The sequence below is a fragment of the Beta vulgaris genome, chromosome 3 (genome assembly GCF_026745355.1).
Source record: "Beta vulgaris subsp. vulgaris cultivar EL10 chromosome 3, EL10.2, whole genome shotgun sequence".
NCBI lineage: Eukaryota > Viridiplantae > Streptophyta > Magnoliopsida > Caryophyllales > Amaranthaceae > Beta > Beta vulgaris.
Genome location: NC_079204.1, coordinates 28,275,577 through 28,292,431, shown reverse-complemented (window position 1 = coordinate 28,292,431; position 16,855 = coordinate 28,275,577). Strand labels below are relative to the sequence as shown.

Below are 16,855 nucleotides of genomic sequence, written 5' to 3'. Positions count from 1 at the left end.
CTCATAATCCCTCAATGGGGCACCAATTCTCTCCTCCCAAATTAGAACGTGGTTAAAATTTCTTTTCCAAATCCAATCATCTTGGATTTTATAGCAAGATTGGAAAGATCTCTCCATAACTCCTCTCTCTTATTTGCAATATTAAAAGCATAGACTATAGAACAATGAAATCCCCCATTACCACTTTTAGGCACAACTCAACAATTTATTAACTACATTGTGACCATTAAAATACACGCATCAAAACTTAATGGGTTCCATGCGATCACCATTCTACCACCGGTATGACAAGTAGAGTTAGTAGTGAAACACCACCCTGCAAACATATTTTGATATAGCTTTCCCATTTTATTCATCTTTACTTTTGTCTCAATGAGACCTACCAATCCAAGGGATATAATGTTTAAAAAATTCTTTGCATCCTTCTGTTTGTTTAAACAGTTGATCCGTCGGACATTCCAACAAATCATTCTATCCATTTTCCTAGGAGATTCCCCTCCCCTGTCCAGATCTACCCCAATTCCATCACACACCACCTGACCAACCAAGACCTCCTCTAAAGTCACGTCACCTAATGGTGCAAATGCATTTGTGATCGGAGTTTGCCTACCTGGTGAACTAGCTTTCTGGGCTGAATTCCTCACCACTCACTACTACAAATATGTGCAAAACTATCACCCATGAGAGACCTCCTTAATGAAATAAGTGATTATTCAGCAAAAAAAACCTAATTTGTAGAAAAGGTGGTCTCTTATAACATGATAAAGGAGACCTATTCTTTAAAAAGGTGGTTTTTTTTAACCTTATCAATAGTTTCAATATTAAAGAAACCACTTATTCCTATTAAGTGGTGATTTTAATTTTATTTTTAAAAAAATTCCATATATTATGTACGTGTTGCTGCCTGCCTTCAGACACCTCAGGCCTTCTCAAGTCCACCTCATTCTACAGTTTTTGATCATTTCTAGGCCTCCATTCCTTCCTTGTCTCCCCCTTCTTACATACCTAACCTCTATGCCCTATTTGTTTACACCTCGAACACAGCGTGAAACATCAATCCCTCTCTCATTGATAAAACATATATGGTTTGGGAACTCTTGGTCTACCGTCACCTCAATCAATACTCTCGCATAGCTTAGTTTCTCCCTCTTAGTCGTAGCTTGATCAACTTTCATGAACTTTCCAATAAGAGCTACTAACTTCCTCAAACAATTAACCCCCCCCCCCATACTTGAAATCAACATACATTTGAATCCAAGTAGGCAGGACATCAAATCATTCCTTAGTAGCATCCATATTTTGTTCCCAAGCACGCATTATCAGTGGATTATTATCCAAGAACAATCCATTTCCCCGCCAAAATCGCATCTCGTTTCTCTATAGGCCTGAACCTCACTATAAACATCCCCTTTTTTAGCATCACCACCTTATCAACCCCTTGATTTCTCCATATTCGACAAACAAATCCCTCCATAACATGACCGAGAGGATTAGCACCAATTACATAACAAATCAAGGCTGAATTCCAAAAGGCGATCTCACATTGTATATCCTCAATACCAATTTTTATTTTCTCTACATTTGATTCATCTACAGTATTAGGAATTAGTGAACTCACCTCAGGATCATCAAATCGCAAAATTAGTACATGCTCCTCAGGATGAACCGTACTATCGGCCATTAGCACCATTACTCTGCATTTGATTCTCCGTTATCGAATGCATCGCCAACAACCACCCAGAGAAGAATCTCTGCGTTCGTGGACTATTTTAAACCTCGCGAATAACTTCCTCCTCACCAGTGACTTCATTTTCAAACTCAATAGCTGTTATTCCTAACAATTCCTCCATCGATTTTGTTTTCCTACACTCCAAATCACCGTTAGGACTCGTCGGTTTTTCTGTAGCACGCCCTATCTTCTACACTCTCAAATTTCTCGCCATGGCAACGACATACTGGTGTCGAGAGAAAAACTAGATAGAAGAACACCTTACCATTACTATTAAGGAAGATCTTAGATTTAAAGTATTGTTTAGTTCTCCGTATGATCATTCCATATTTCTTCCTGCTTTCACCATTCTTCCACCATAGCACCATCATATTCTACCACTCTCCACACTATACATTTCCCCCCACTTTGTATGTTATCGACCATGTACACCACCACAACATCCCCTTCCCTGCACGACGCTGCCACTCGCACGCTCCCCTTCCCTGTACGACGTCTTTGCACTCTTCCCTTAATAGTACGCTTTTGTGCCCTCCCCTTCTCTGTACGTCACTTGCCGCACCTTCCCCTCCCCATTCTTACATGTTTTTTCAACAAATTTGTAGGGTTTGTGGGTAAGTGATCGTTTGGTGGTGAGTGGTAATGGAGGTTTTCATGGTTTTTGGTAGTATGTCACTTAGGTGGGTGAATCTGGTGGCTAGATGCGCGGTGTTGGTTGTTATGCAAAAATAAATTTAAACAAGTTTAATTTAGCATAATTAAGGTTTGATACACCCATAAAGGTCTCATAAGTTCAGTTAAGGTCTAATAAATACAAATAAGTGCAAATAGATAAAGATAAGGAACAATAAGGTTAAAAGAATGAACCCTCTATATTAATGTTATCCCAAATAATCATGTAATGTTGCAGTGTTGGAACTAATAATAATAAAATTGGAGGAGATTTACTATGACATATCAGACTCGGCTACGGGTGTTGATTTCAAATAATACGGTTCGAAATTCTGGATACCCAAAAATTTCATAGTGGAGAATATGCAATTCAAATCTGATTTGGGAAAATCAGATATCCAATCGAAAGTTTTGAGTTCTCAAATAAAAGTCGAAAAAGAAGTATTAGATCACTGAAGATCCTCATATATTTGACCAGAACTTGCAGCCTACCATCTTCAAATATGCCTTGAAGAGCATTCTTTAAGGCTCAAAATACATATGTTAGATGCCCAATACCTTGGTGATATTTACAATAGGATCTGGAATAGTACCAATAGGAAGGAGTGCTCCTCTTACATGAAGCTTATTGAAGGCTTCTTCCAAGGTCACGCCTAGGATAGTGAAGGTTCTTTGGGGCCTTCGTGTCTGATAACCCCTATTTTCAGTGTTCAGGGTATTGACTTAATTACTCTTGGAGATGGAAGAGTTTTTGTTACCATTATTAGAATATTATATAATATTGTTGCGGTTTTTAAGTAAGGTATTGCTGCGGATATTTGTCGCGCCTAAAATAAGGGTGCAACAATGAGTAAATCTAAAATCCGCAACAATATGTTAACCTATTGTTGCGGTTTCTTCAAAAAATCGCAGCAATAGGAGAAGGTAAAAAAAATAAGAATTCTAACCATAGAAATCTTCTAGTAGTTCTCTCATTCTTGTATGTGTTACAATGTACTGCATATTAAATTCAAATATTCTATATAAATGATGTTTTTAAAAATTATGTAGGAGTGAACAAGCACATTTACAGTAGATTAAAAAATGGAACTTTTACGAAAAGAAAAAAAAAACTAACATCATATGAAACTAACCTCACAAACTCATTCAGCAAACATTGTTCAAAAAAAATATATATAAAACATTTAAAATAGAAGTATTCATTAGATCTTCAAAATAATCTTCACTACCCATACCGAGCCATCTCTACTAGTCGCACAAAGCGAACATAATGAGAGAAACACGTCGGAGATGGTGAACAAAGGGGCAAAACTAGAGGCGGCGGACAAAGTTAGAGATGTCGGACAAGTAGAGAGAGAAAGCTACCATAAACGAAAGGTTGAAGTGATGGCAGCAAACGATTGAAGTTGGAGGGAACAACTTGCGAGTGACCAAACGTACAAAGCCTCTCTCATCAAGGCCTTCTTTCTTCTTCAGCAACGACGCGAACGACTTGTGATGTCGGGATGTTGGAGCACATTTCTCGGTTGCTTGGGAGGACAGATGAGAGGTGTTGGTGGTGAGGAAGAGAGAGGACGGGAGGCGAGATGATGAAAGAGAACATCAGAGGATGAGAGATGAGAGGCGTGAGGATGAGAGAGAGGGTCTGAGAGATAAGAGAGGCGTGAGGATGAGAGTATAAGAGTGACAAACCCTAGGGTTTTAGTTTGCTGTTGCGGTTTCTCTAAGAGACCGCGAGAATAGGTTTCTTGCATGTTTTTAAAAATTCTCACACGGTATGGATAAAGACGCAAAAATTCAATAGCAGCAATATACAGTTATTCTACTAGTCTACCCTTCTTGGAAGAGTTAGTGTTGATGTAACCCTTATTTTAAGAGGCTTGCAGCTCTTTCTGAATCAACAAACGAACCTTGTAGTGCTTCGAGACTCAATGGGCTAGAATTTTATGTGATCTCCATACATGGATTGCAAGTTACGGGTCAAAAGTCGGACTTGAATCTCTTTCAGATAGCCTATTAGTCATTTTGGGTGGCTTTTTCAGTCCATCTAGTAAGGAAGGTGACGAAGTCTTCATATGGGGTTTTCTTTAGTTAATTCCAACTCACGAAAACCAAGTAAAAGCTGAGCATTGTATTTAACTATTTGTGGAACTCCTCTCTGATGTAGTCCCATTCATTCAGTTGCTTTTGTTCAATGATCTGAACCACTTGGATGGATATGCATCCTGTTGTAGCCTAAAAATCAACGGCTCTGGTACTGACATGTGGCATATATGCAGGGGAATAAAAGTACAAAAGGGCCTGAAGGTGATAGGCCTAAAAGTACGTTTCTCTGAAGAAAGTGTACTAAAAAGACCTTCTCCTGGCCCCAAAAATTGTACTTAGGCCCAGTAAGCCTGATTTACACCTTTATAGGAAAATGAGGTGTACTGACCAATTAACAGCTGCCACGTGTCCCAAGACTTTGATTAGCCAATCAGATGCTCCCAAATTAGGGTGACATCAAGGCACAGCAGTCATCTCAAACAGTATAAATAGTCCTTGATTTCAGGGTGAAAGGTACGTTTTTAGAACATAGTACTGTTACTCTGTCATAAATTCTCTCTCTCTCTCTCTCTACTTTCTCTCTCTAAAAGTTCCTTTACATCCCTGATATCTGACTTAAGCATCGGAGGGGAAAATACCACCCAAACCTCCAGGGTGGGTCCCTTTTTTGCAGGTTGCTGGTCAGGAGTTTGCTTCGGGATTTGAACCAATTATTGTTGCACAAGTCTCCAGTTCTAAGAACCCATCTTTGGGAGTTGTGATATAAATTGCTAGTTTTACACTACATAACACATCCAATGTCAAGGGAAAGACATAAGCAAAAAAGTAATTGATCATGTCTTTGAGAGCCATAGAAATGGAGAGGGTTCTCAGATGATCGTTTGGGTTTTCGACTCCCTTGAATTTTGGGAGATTACGCGACGGTACCTTTTTAGGGACTGTCACTCTTCGAATGTGGCAAGGAACAGAAGTTTTAGAGTTCAGGTGGATGATACTGTTGATGACGAGAGGCCACCTCGAGGCAGGGATCAGGGCCATGCTGCCGTTCACCTCGAGGGTAGGACTGTAACTCCAGTCATCCAAGAAAATCTTGACCGTCCAGTGACTGCTGGTCATTTGGAAAATGTATTAAATGACTTCCAGGCCAGGATGGCCGCTGTTATGGAAGAGCAGATTAAGAACAACATGCTATTTTTTCAGATGAGTCCGAGAGAAGAGGCAGCTGCGCCACTTAAAGGGCGATCCCAAGAGGGTCGTCCAGGACCTAGTCGGCCACCTCGGCCAGAATTGACTAAGCCGCCTTCCAAAGGAAAGCAGCCAGCAGTCAGTGATTCTAGGAGGAAGATGGACTGGAAACTGGTGGCCTCCAGCAGATAATATCCCTCCTACTGGTCACATGATGGAGACTGATGCCGGGAGTACTTGGAGGCCAAGAGGGCGGCAGCACAGCAGCGTTCGCCTCTGGCTCCACGCCATATATGAAGGATCCGTCCTTAAGGCTCCCGTCCAGAACAGTGGTAGAAGCCGTGGTCCATCCGCTTTCCAGCCCAGACAAGAGAAGACAGTTTTGCAGCCTATGGTGTACAGGCGTCAAGCCTTAGCTAACACCTCATCTAATCCGGTTTTAAAGAGTACCGTCAGGAGCACATACCCATTGAGGGGCAGGTGGCGGCACTCCAGATCAATTGGCCCACTCTTTTCTCGGTCAGGATCATGGAGTCCCCTCCTTTCCCAAAGGTTAAGCTCCCAACCATTGATCCTTTTGACGGAACTACTGATCCGGACGATCACCTATCAGCTTACAAGCATCAGATGTATGTCCAAGGGGTGGACGATGCTACTTGGTGTAAGAATTTCCCAGCTACTTTGAAAGGAGTAGCGCAAAAATGGTTCAACAACTTGCCGCCTAATTCAGTGAATAATTTTACTGAACTTAGTATTCTATTCACCAGTCACTTTGTGGCTAATCGGCAAGAACAGAAAACAAGCATGCACCTGGGTAAAGTCATCCAAGGTCCTAAGGAAGCCTTGAGAGGTTATGTGAAGAGGTTTAATCTGGAGGCGTTGCAGATCCAAGATCTGAATGCGGTGTGTGCGTTTGACGCCTTCATCAGAGGTCTAAGACCAGGAAGTTTTAAGTTTGATTTGGTGAAGAAGAAAATCACTACTTTGACGGAAGCACTGAGGGAGGCTGAAGCATTCATTCATGCCACAGAGGTCTGTGCTGAAGCAAAACAGCCAGAAGTGAAGAAAGTTGAAGAAGCTGTTCAGCCAAAAAAGAATCCGCCCAAGAAGGCTGAGACTTGGGCCATGACTTCTATGACCACTTCGTCCAAGAGAAGTAGGCGGTCAGAGCCGGCGGCCTCAGTTGAACCAATAGAGTTCAACAAAGATCAATATTCCATTTTGATGGAAATAAAAGATCAGCATGACTAAAGGCGCCGGCCGAGATGAAGACGCCTTACCGTAACAGGGACAAGAGCAAGTATTGTCACTTTCACAAAGATTGTGGACATGAAACCAATGAATGCAAGCATTTGAAGCGAGCACTAGAAGAGTTGGCTCGAAAAGGAAAGATGAACAATTACCTACCCTCGTCAGGAAGGAAGTTTCAGAAAAGGGATAACCGTCAAGGAAGAAGATGGACGGAGATAGCACGGATGATGATGTGGTATGGTCATCTCAGGAGGATTTGCAGCTGGAGGTCCGACAAATCGCGGCCACAAAAACTATTTGAGGGAACTCAGCCAGGTTATGCTCACCAACCAGGCCGAGTCTGATCCTTTTCCAAAAATAGTGGTCAGCGAGTTGGACCGGGGAAATATTAGGACGCCTCATGATGATCCGCTGGTTGTGGAAATGAAGATTGCCAATCTAAGGGTTAGGCGAATTTTGATTGATACTGGAAGCTCAACTGACATCATCAGTGCTGATTGTTTGTCTCGTTTAAAGTTTGACAAAAAGATTTGATGCCGGTCAATCATCCTATAATTGGTTTTGGCGGCGGGGTCATACACCCTATGGGAACCGTCACCTTGCCCGTCAGAGTTGGAGAAAAAGATGCGGCCAGGACGCTTTTTGTGAAATTTTTGGTAGTACGAGACTTGACAGCTTATAATGTCATTCTCGGGCGACCTACCTTAAATCACATCAAGGCCGTCATTGTGACCCATTTAATGCTGATGAAGTTTGAATGTGATGGTGGGAAGATTGGATCTCTTTATGGAGACCAGCAAGCTGCCAGAGAATGCTATCTCACCACACTCAAACCATCATCTTGGAAGGAAAAAGCAGAGTGTCCAAGGGCACAAGGAGATGATTCGGCCAAAAAGGTTGAAGGCCAGATTGGTGAGCTTAAGAAGGAGAATTGAGAAGGTTCAGGAGTCGCCTCTTCCTGAAAGCAATCCGTCCATGCTTTTGCCTAGCAAGAAGAGAAAGTGTTTGGCTATTAAGGAAGAAAAGCATTCATCTGAGATAATGGCTATAATGAGTCTGGGACTAGAACGTCCAGAGCCTGTGGAAAGTCCAGTAGAGATTTGCTTGAATCCAGAGCGTCCGGAAAGGACATTGAAAATTGGATCAGTTTTGAGATCGGAAATTCAGGACGCCTTAGTTGCGTTGCTGCGAGAATTTGAAGATGTGTTTGCCTATGCTGTAGAAGAAATGCCTGGGATAGACCCTGAGGTGGCCGTCCATAAGCTCAACATTGAGCCGGGGCAAAAGCCTATTCGGCAGAAGAAGAGGCATCTGGGGCCGGCCAGAAATAAGGCCGTTGACGAGGAAGTTCAAAAGCTGCTTAAATCTAAATTCATCCGGGAAACATACTACCCAGATTGGGTAGCAAATGTTGTGATGGTTCCAAAGCCGAATGGCACTTGGAGATGTGTGTTGATTATACAGATTTGAACAAGGCTTGTCCTAAGGACAGCTTCCCGTTGCCAAAAATAGATCGTCTGGTTGATTCTACGGCCGGCCATGCCCTGCTGAGCTTTATGGATGCCTACTCTGGCTTCCATCAGATTCCTATGTGGCCGGATGATCAAGATAAGACTTCCTTCGTTACTGAGAAAGGGCTGTATGGATGGCTCAGGATGCCTTTCGGCCTAAGAAATGCTCCGGCTACATTTCAGAGGCTCATTAATAAGTATTTCAGCCGCAGCTCGGCCGAAATATGGAAGCTTATATAGACGACATGATCGTCAAGAGTAAAGAGGAGAAAGATCATCTGGACGATCTGAGGGAAACCTTCCTCACCTTGAGAAAATTCAAGTTGAAGCTTAATCCGCAAAAATGTGTGTTCGGCGTAGTTGCTGGGAAATTTCTGGGATTTTTGGTTGATCAGAGAGGGATTGAGGCAAATCCCGACAAAATTCAGGCTATTATGAATATGTCTTCGCCGTCCAAAGTCAAAGAAGTTCAGAGGTTGACGGGCTGTTTGGCTGCTCTTGGACGGTTTCTCTCAAAATCAGGAGACAAATGTCACCATTTCTTTGCTACTATCAACAAAAATGCCAAGTTTGAGTGGTCGGAAGAAGCTGAGTTGGCCTTCAGCAAGTCAAAGACCATCTTCGGCAGCTGCCTAGGTTGATCAGTCCGGCCGAAGGTGAAAAGTTGTATGTATACCTGGCTGTATCACCTTCGCAGTATGCAGTCCTCTTGGCTGAAAGAGACGCGGTGCAAATACCCGTCTATTTTGTGAGCCATGTGCTGAAAGATGCTGAGAACAGATATTCCTCCATCGAGAAATTCGGCCTGGCCTTGTTGATGGCTAGCCGGAAGTTAAGACCTTACTTCTTAGCTCACAGCATCCTTGTATATACAGATCAGCCACTTAGGCAAGTGTTGCATAAGATGGATGCCTCTGGCCGAATGTTAAAATGGGCTGTTGAGCTGAATATGTTTGATTTAACATTTGAGCCTAGAAAGGCAATCAAGGGCCAAGCTTTGGCTGATTTCATCGTAGAGCTTACTCGGCCTACGATAGAAAGCGTCCAGGATCCAGCAGCAGGAAGGCGTCATTGGACCCTTATGGTGGACGGATCCTCAACTGCCAACGGATGTGGGGCAGGAATCATTTTTCAATCTCCAGAAGGGGATAAGTTTGAATATGCTATGAAATTCAAGTTCCAGGCGTCCAATAATGAAGCAGAGTATGAAGCTCTCTTAGCCGGCATAAAAATGTGTAAAGCGGCTGGGGCCTTGGAAATCGAAGCTAAAACTGACTCTCTGCTGGTTGTCAGTCAGGTCAATGGTGAGTTTGAATGCAAGGAAGCGTCCATGAGCAAGTATATGAATTTGGTCAAGGACGAGATCAAGTCTTTAAAGAGGTTCGTCCTAGATCAGGTGCCCAGATCAGAAAACCATCAAGCTGATGCCCTCTCTAAACTGGCCAGCTCGGCCGAAGGTGACGTTCCTAGAACAGTCTTTTGGGAGGTGAAGGCGGCCAAGAGCATTGAGGCCGGAGAAGTGCTGTTTCTCAGCCGAGATGATGAGTGGATGAGTCCAATCATTGAGTTCAAGAAAACCGGCCGTCTGCCTCTTGATCCCATTAAGGCCAAGTATGTGAAAGCTAGGGACAAGTGGTTTGAATTGTGGAATGAGACCCTATACAAGAAATCTTATAATCGGCCTCTTCTCAAGTGCATCAGCCGAAAGGAAGGTCTGGACGTTTTGAAGGAGTTGCATGAGGGAGCTTGTGCTTCTCACATTGGAGGAAGAGCTTTGGCAGAAAGGGCTCTCAGGACGGGCTACTTTTGGCCGTCCTTAAAAGAAGATGCACTCCTCTATGCCAAGAAGTGTGATAGTTGCCAAAAGCATGGTAATATCCTCAAAAGCCGTCCAATTACTTGACGCCCATTCTCTTTCCTCTTCCCTTTGCTAAATGGGGGATGGACATTCTTGGGCCTTTTCCTATTGCTGCCGGCCAGAAGAAATTTGTAATAGTAGCTGTAGACTACTTTACAAAATGGGTTGAAGCTGAAGCATTAAGGGGCATCACCACCAATGATGTCAAAGGGTTCATCTGGAAGAACTTGATTACAAGGTTTGGCATGCCCCAGTCGATCGTCTTTGATAATGGGCCGCAATTTGACACCCAAGCTTCGTCAATGGTTGGCCGACCAAGGAATTAAGGCTCACTTTGCAGCAGTAGCTCATCCACAGGCTAATGGGCAAGTGGAGGCTTTAACAAGATCCTTTCGGCCGGAATAAAAAAGAAGTTAGACAATGCAAAGGGGCTTTGGGTAGAAGAATTGCAGCTGGTCTTATGGTCAATTAGGACGACGGCCAAGAATTCCACAGGAGAGACTCCCTTTATGATGGTTTATGGCTCTGAGGCTGTCCTTCCTATTGAAGTTGAGGAACCCACCTTAAGAGTAATGATGTACTCAGAAGATGCTAACTGGGCAGCTCTTAGGACGGCTTTGGACTTAGTTCCTGAAGTCAGGGGCAATGCTCTGCTGAGGATGCAACTATATAAGTTAAGAATGGCAAGGGACTTCAACAAAAGAGTTGCTAGACGTCCATTAAAGTGGGAGATCTCGTCCTAAGAAAATGGAAGCGGTCGGCCGAGCCAAAGAGTTAGGCAAGCTTACTCCTAACTGGGAAGGACCCTATAAGATAATCGAAGTCGTTCAGAATGGTACCTTTCGTCTTGAAGGATTGGACGGACGTCCTATTCCTAGGACGTGGAATTCTGACACTTTGAAGAAATACTTTGTTTAGAGCACCCAGCTAAATTGTAATCTTTTCCTAATGCATTACAATGAAAAAGTAGAATGTAGACATGTACCTTGACTATCCGTCAAGCAAACTTCATATAATACAATTCTACTTCTCTATGACTTTGTTTTAATTGTTTGCTTAAGTTACATACTAACGTCAAAAGCTAACTAATTTTACAAAGCAAAAAGACAATGCACCTTCCTTAGGAGTTCGGCTGAACATGTTATCATTCCTAAACGGATAAAGCATGTCAGATTTGGCCGTTGTTTTACTTAAAGAGTTAAACATCTCCTGAACAAGGTCGGCTGGAAATAAGACGCCTTAGTAAAGGTATCTTACTGTCCGTCCAAAAGCCACAAAACTTCGAAATAACAACCTTAGTAAAGGAACAAGTTATTTCATGACTTCACAGAGATGGACGAGTTTTTTCAAAGAATCAGTTCGTCCAACTATCATTCAGACGAGTTGCTCTCCAAAGAAGCAGCCCGTCAGAATATTAGCTTGGACGAGTTGCTTCTGGCATATACTGCTTGTCCTAGTTATTTAAAAATTATCTTCTTAACTCCTTCTTGAACAGGAAAAAGTTATAAAAACTCTTCGTCCAAGAAGGGGGGCATATAGGGGCATAATTTATAAATTAACTAAGTCTTTGTCAAAGGACGAACGGAACCCAGGCTCTGGCCGAGCAAACTTCTATACTTGGAAATTTAAAAATTACAAGTTTGCTTGAGCATCTGGTTATGAACGTCCAGAAAAGGGCTACTAGGTCAGATCAGAATGATTGACGAGATACTTTTACACTTGGCTTTAAAAATAGTATTAGATGAAATCGGCCAAAAGAATTAATTAGACCAGCCAAATATTATGACGAGTTGTTTTTGCACTTGTAATAGATATGAGGTTGTAAGACAATGCGTCAAAAACAGTAAAGCATAGAACAAGGGGAATTGAAAAAGATAGCTTCTCATAAATATAAAAAGATGATTAGATGATTACAACCTAAATTCATCTATGTACAAAAAGAGAAAAAGTTACAAGTGGCTCACGGCCAAGATACCACAAAAAGAACTAGGCGGCAGGAGGATCATTGTTCTCTTCGTCCTGGGCCTCTGCATCGTCCTCTCCCTCTTCATCCTCAGAGGATTCCTCGAAGACGGGAGGTTCTGCTCCAGTTATGGTGGCCTTATGCAAGGCTTCTTGGAATTCTAGCCGACGAGCATATCTGGGGATATCCTCCTCCTCGGCCATCATCTCAAAAGCCTTCACCGCCCATCCTTTTGAGGCATCTATGACGTCGTTCATAGCCACCTTGGCGCCAGCAACGGTCTCTGCAACCTCAGTACGAAGGGCTTGGTTTTTGACCTTCAGGACGAGGTTCTCCTTGAAGAAATCAGCAGCCATAGTCATGACTGAATTCCTCTCGTCCGTCAGAACACGTTCCAATGAGGCCCGTTCATCTAACATCTCCGTCAACCGCAGAAGGTAGACTTTGATCTGAGACTCAAGCTCGGCCGATCGCTTTTCCAGCGCAATCTTGGTCTGCTGATGCAGCACCTCTTGCTGGGCCATAACAAACTGCACAACAAGAATGTCAGACTTTAGCGTCCGCAAAAATCAGACGCTAAAAACACGGAATCGGACGCTAAACATATTAGCGTCCGCCGACGGACGCTAAAAGGCTGATGCAAAACCCTTGGTCGCTAATTCTCCAAATAGCGTCCGCCAAGCGGACGCTAAATATTTAGCGTTCGATCATTTGAATTTAGCGACCGCTTCAACGTACGACGCTAATTAGCGACCGCCGTGACAGACGCTAATTAGCGACCGTTTATGGCAGACGCTGACTAGCGTCCGTTATACACAGTCGCTAATTAGCGACCGCCTAGGCGGTCGCTAATGGCCTTGGCGGTCGCTAATTAGCGACCGTTTTCGCTGCCCTTGGAAGCTTTTTTCGCTGCTCTTGGAAGCTTTTTTCGCTGCTCTTGGAAGCTTTTTTCTTTTAATTAATTGATATTAAATGTTATAAGATATAAAATAATGCAAATACCATACTTCTTTTATTAAGGCAAACAAATTAATCAATTCAATTATTATTGATAATAAATATAGATACAAGTGAAAAAATAATTCTAGAACTAAATTCTAGTATACTTAGAACAAAATCTAATACAAATCCCATATAATTACATGTACACTGATTTAAACTCCACAACAAAAATCTGGAAGAAAACTAAATATTTTGAGTCACCAAGGACTTAAGAAATGCAACCCACCCACCACCCATCATTATACATAGCATCAACTTCTTCAAACTGCTTGAACTTGTCGACTTTTCCTGCCTTTCTCCTTGTGAATCATTTCTTCTGTTGGTTGCACTGCCTGCAGTTTAAGTGCTAATCGTTACCTAAATAAGCATGAAAAGTAGGGGAGATTAAATAAACTAAACTTGCAAGCTGTAGTAATTCATGTACTAAATAAGCATGAAAAGTAGCCAAGTAGGGCATGTAGAGATGTCCCCCATAAAAGACATTAGCATGTGAAATATTCCCAGGAAAATAACCAACACAACCCAAGTCTAATTATGATGAGATAGCCTTATCAAAGGCTGGATCCATGGTATGTACCTGAACCATAGTCCTGAGAACGCAATCACTAATTAGTTTTTTCTAAACCAACTGAATCCAAACCACTGTACCCATTCATGTGGGTATGATCAAACAAGGGCAATATATAACAATATTGGGTTAATTCTTCAAGCAAGAAACACTTTATTGACAGAAATTAGTCCAAGAGGTTGCAGGGGCCTGCTGCAGCCTCCGTTTATCTCCACACACACACACCCAGCGATCGTCATATGTATCAGTAGCAAAAACCAAGAAATATTCAAGACCATGGGAAAAGGGATTAATTAGTGGAAAAGTACCTCATATGCAGCACTGAGCTCTTTGAATTTTTCCTCCGAACCCGGAGTTCTGTTCATATCTGGATGGTACTGTTTACATACAGAAATTTTAGCAACCAATAAAATAGGATGTCACATTAAAGTTTGACATACCAGCAAGTTTATAAGAGGAGTCTAAGCTGAAAGTAATAGTGCAGACTGAGCTACCTCAGCCATGGTGTAAAATGTTATAAAAAGTTTTACAAGTTAATAATATCTAAAGAAAATCCCCTTAAGAAGGACCGAGCTGTAGATAATACAGTCTGATGGCTAAAGAAAGAGTTTGCAACTAATATTTTATCATGTTACCCATCTTACGCACACTATTAGTCCATGATATACTTGGGCCAAATTAAGTAATTTGTGAGAATCTCTAGGTTCGCGGGCCATACAAAGTGTGAATTCTCACGTTTCTATCTCATATCTTGCTTGTGGAGAGGGTAAATACAAGGAAAAACTTACTCTTGCTGTGACATGGAGGTTTTACTTTTGCCAAAAGCTCTCTGGTGTAGCTGTGTTACTAGCATAGCTCCCTATACTCTTCGTCAGGTCATCAACACGTAAGTATATGAGGTCTGAAAGGCCACTAAAGGGAGGGACTGGCCAGCCAACTTGTGATGAACTGTACTTATGTGGCACTGAAGAATGAAACATATTGTTGGTGGTCAGGTAACTTCTTCGGTTCCCTTTATGTAAAATGGTAGTATCTTCAGCTTTTGTTTATCTCCATACACACACCCAGCGATCGTCATATGTATCAGTATCAAACAAGGGCAATATTCAATTCCAACCCTGAAAACTTACAAAAGTGAATCAAGAAATTTCATCAAAATTTCGATATGGGTATGATCAATCTTCACATGAAGATGCATAATCAGTTGACTAAGACATTCAAAGAAGTATAGAAAGTAGCCTTCTACTGATTCAGCCAGATTTCACAACATTATCACTTTAATCCACCTTAAATTTTGTGATAGGTTCCTCTTCCTAGTCAATTGCCAATCAAAAAAGGGTAAATTCAAATGTGTATTATTTTCATTTGAGGAAGTAAGTGTATGCACCATAGCACTCTAGAAACATCAAACACTAAGTAGATTTGGAAAGCTTCAAAGTAAGCAGGTCATATAGATGTCATTTTGTTTTCATTTATGATTCCCAACTCTAAGTTATCATATTATATATAGATAGATAGAGAGAGAAAAAGAAACCTACTTTGAATTAGTGACGTCGATGAAGAGGGAAAGAGTGATTGTGTGAGCATCGACCTCAAACACCTTCATCTGAGCTCAAATTCAAAGACTGAAAAGATGTTGTTTCACTCAAGCTGTTGAACTGGATAAGAAAATGACCCAGCATCAAAGATTAGCCCCAGCCAACCTCAGAAAATCTCCATACTCAGTGACTTTCTTGATTAGCTTGTAAATTTTGTCTCTTGTTTCTGTCTAGCTAGGAAGTATAGAAGTGTTTATGAAGCTTGTTAGAATCATTAATTGTTACTTTTAATGGATGCTGTGCTAAATGCCTTGCTAAAATTGAAATGCATATCCTTCTTAGTTTGTGATCTTTATCCTTTTGCCCCTTATGCATTATCTCCAATTTTAGGTTTAGTACCATTAGCTATTGTTTAGGCTAAAGCTACCAAATATGCTCCCCTCAAAAAAAAAAAAAAAAAGCTACCAAATATGCACATCATTTTGTGCAATACAATGAATTGAACTTGACATATCATGGCCATTAGAGTAAAGTACAATATAGTTCTCTTGTCATAAGGAAAGCATCACGAATGAATGTGGGAGAAAAACTGAAAATGTATGTGTTGAAGGAAACATATCAAAGTCTACCTTGTGGTATTTCTCTACACACTCTGTTTGCCCTAAAGCTTGCGTGTCTGAGACTTGTCGTTTGCAATTCCAAGCAAGCTGTTTATCGACCACTGGCCTTCTTCCGGAGACCCGAAACCACCACCCCGAAACTGTAAACACCAGACTTCACAGTACGAACACCCGAAAACCAGATCTGGAAACAACATTCATAAAACAAGAAACAACTCAAAATCTCACAAAAATAAAAAGATGAAAACCGAAAAACCAAAGACAAAAAACGCAAAATCGCGAAATTGAAAAATTGAATATCCAAATCGAAAATATAAACACACAAAATCAAAATCTCATAAAACCGAAAACTCAAAAAAATAAAGAAAAATCGAAAAACAACAAAAATTAAAAAATCTTACGGAATTCAGATCTAGGAAAAACCAAGAACAAGAAAACGCAAAACAAAATTAAAAAAACAAAGAAAATCGAGAAAATAAACTACATAATCAACAATCAAAACTAAAAAAAAAAACAAATTTATTAGTTAAATCTGAGTAGAAATACCTGATTTCGTGAGATTTGCAAGAAAGAGAGAGCACCAAAATGTGAGATGAGAGTGAGGAAGAGAGAAACGTGAGATGAGAGTGAGGAAGAGAGAGGCGTGGGTTAGGGTTGATAGTTTGGTCGACTGCAGTTTTTTTTCTTTTATTTATACCTCGTATTTAGCATCCGTCAGACGGACAGTATTTGTAACTAAACGGACGCTAATTAGCGTCAGTTTAAAAGAACAGACGCTAACTCTCAGAAAGCCGACGTTAATTTGCATCCGTCTTTAATCGGACGCTAATTTTCAATTTACCGTCCGCTTGTATCATCGGACGCTAAATTCAGACGCTAAAAAGGCGGATTCTTGTTGTGCTGGGCATGATC

At 41.5% G+C, this 16,855-nt stretch overlaps 1 long non-coding RNA gene across 3 annotated transcripts; it reads right to left on the bottom strand.

Moving 5' to 3' along the window:
- Positions 1 to 13,205: 13,205 nt before the first annotated feature.
- On the bottom strand, positions 13,206 to 16,651 carry LOC125496027 (uncharacterized). 3 transcript variants are annotated; one of them, XR_007272682.2, is made up of 5 exons: positions 16,490 to 16,651; positions 15,953 to 16,127; positions 15,324 to 15,549; positions 14,094 to 14,162; positions 13,206 to 13,574 (listed from the first exon to the last, which is right to left on the bottom strand). It is a non-coding gene; the product is annotated as an uncharacterized LOC125496027 (long non-coding RNA). The 3 variants fall into 3 exon arrangements; XR_007272680.2 differs by having other exon boundaries at positions 15,324 to 15,553; positions 16,490 to 16,650; XR_007272681.2 differs by having other exon boundaries at positions 15,324 to 15,443; positions 16,490 to 16,626.
- Positions 16,652 to 16,855: the final 204 nt, after the last annotated feature.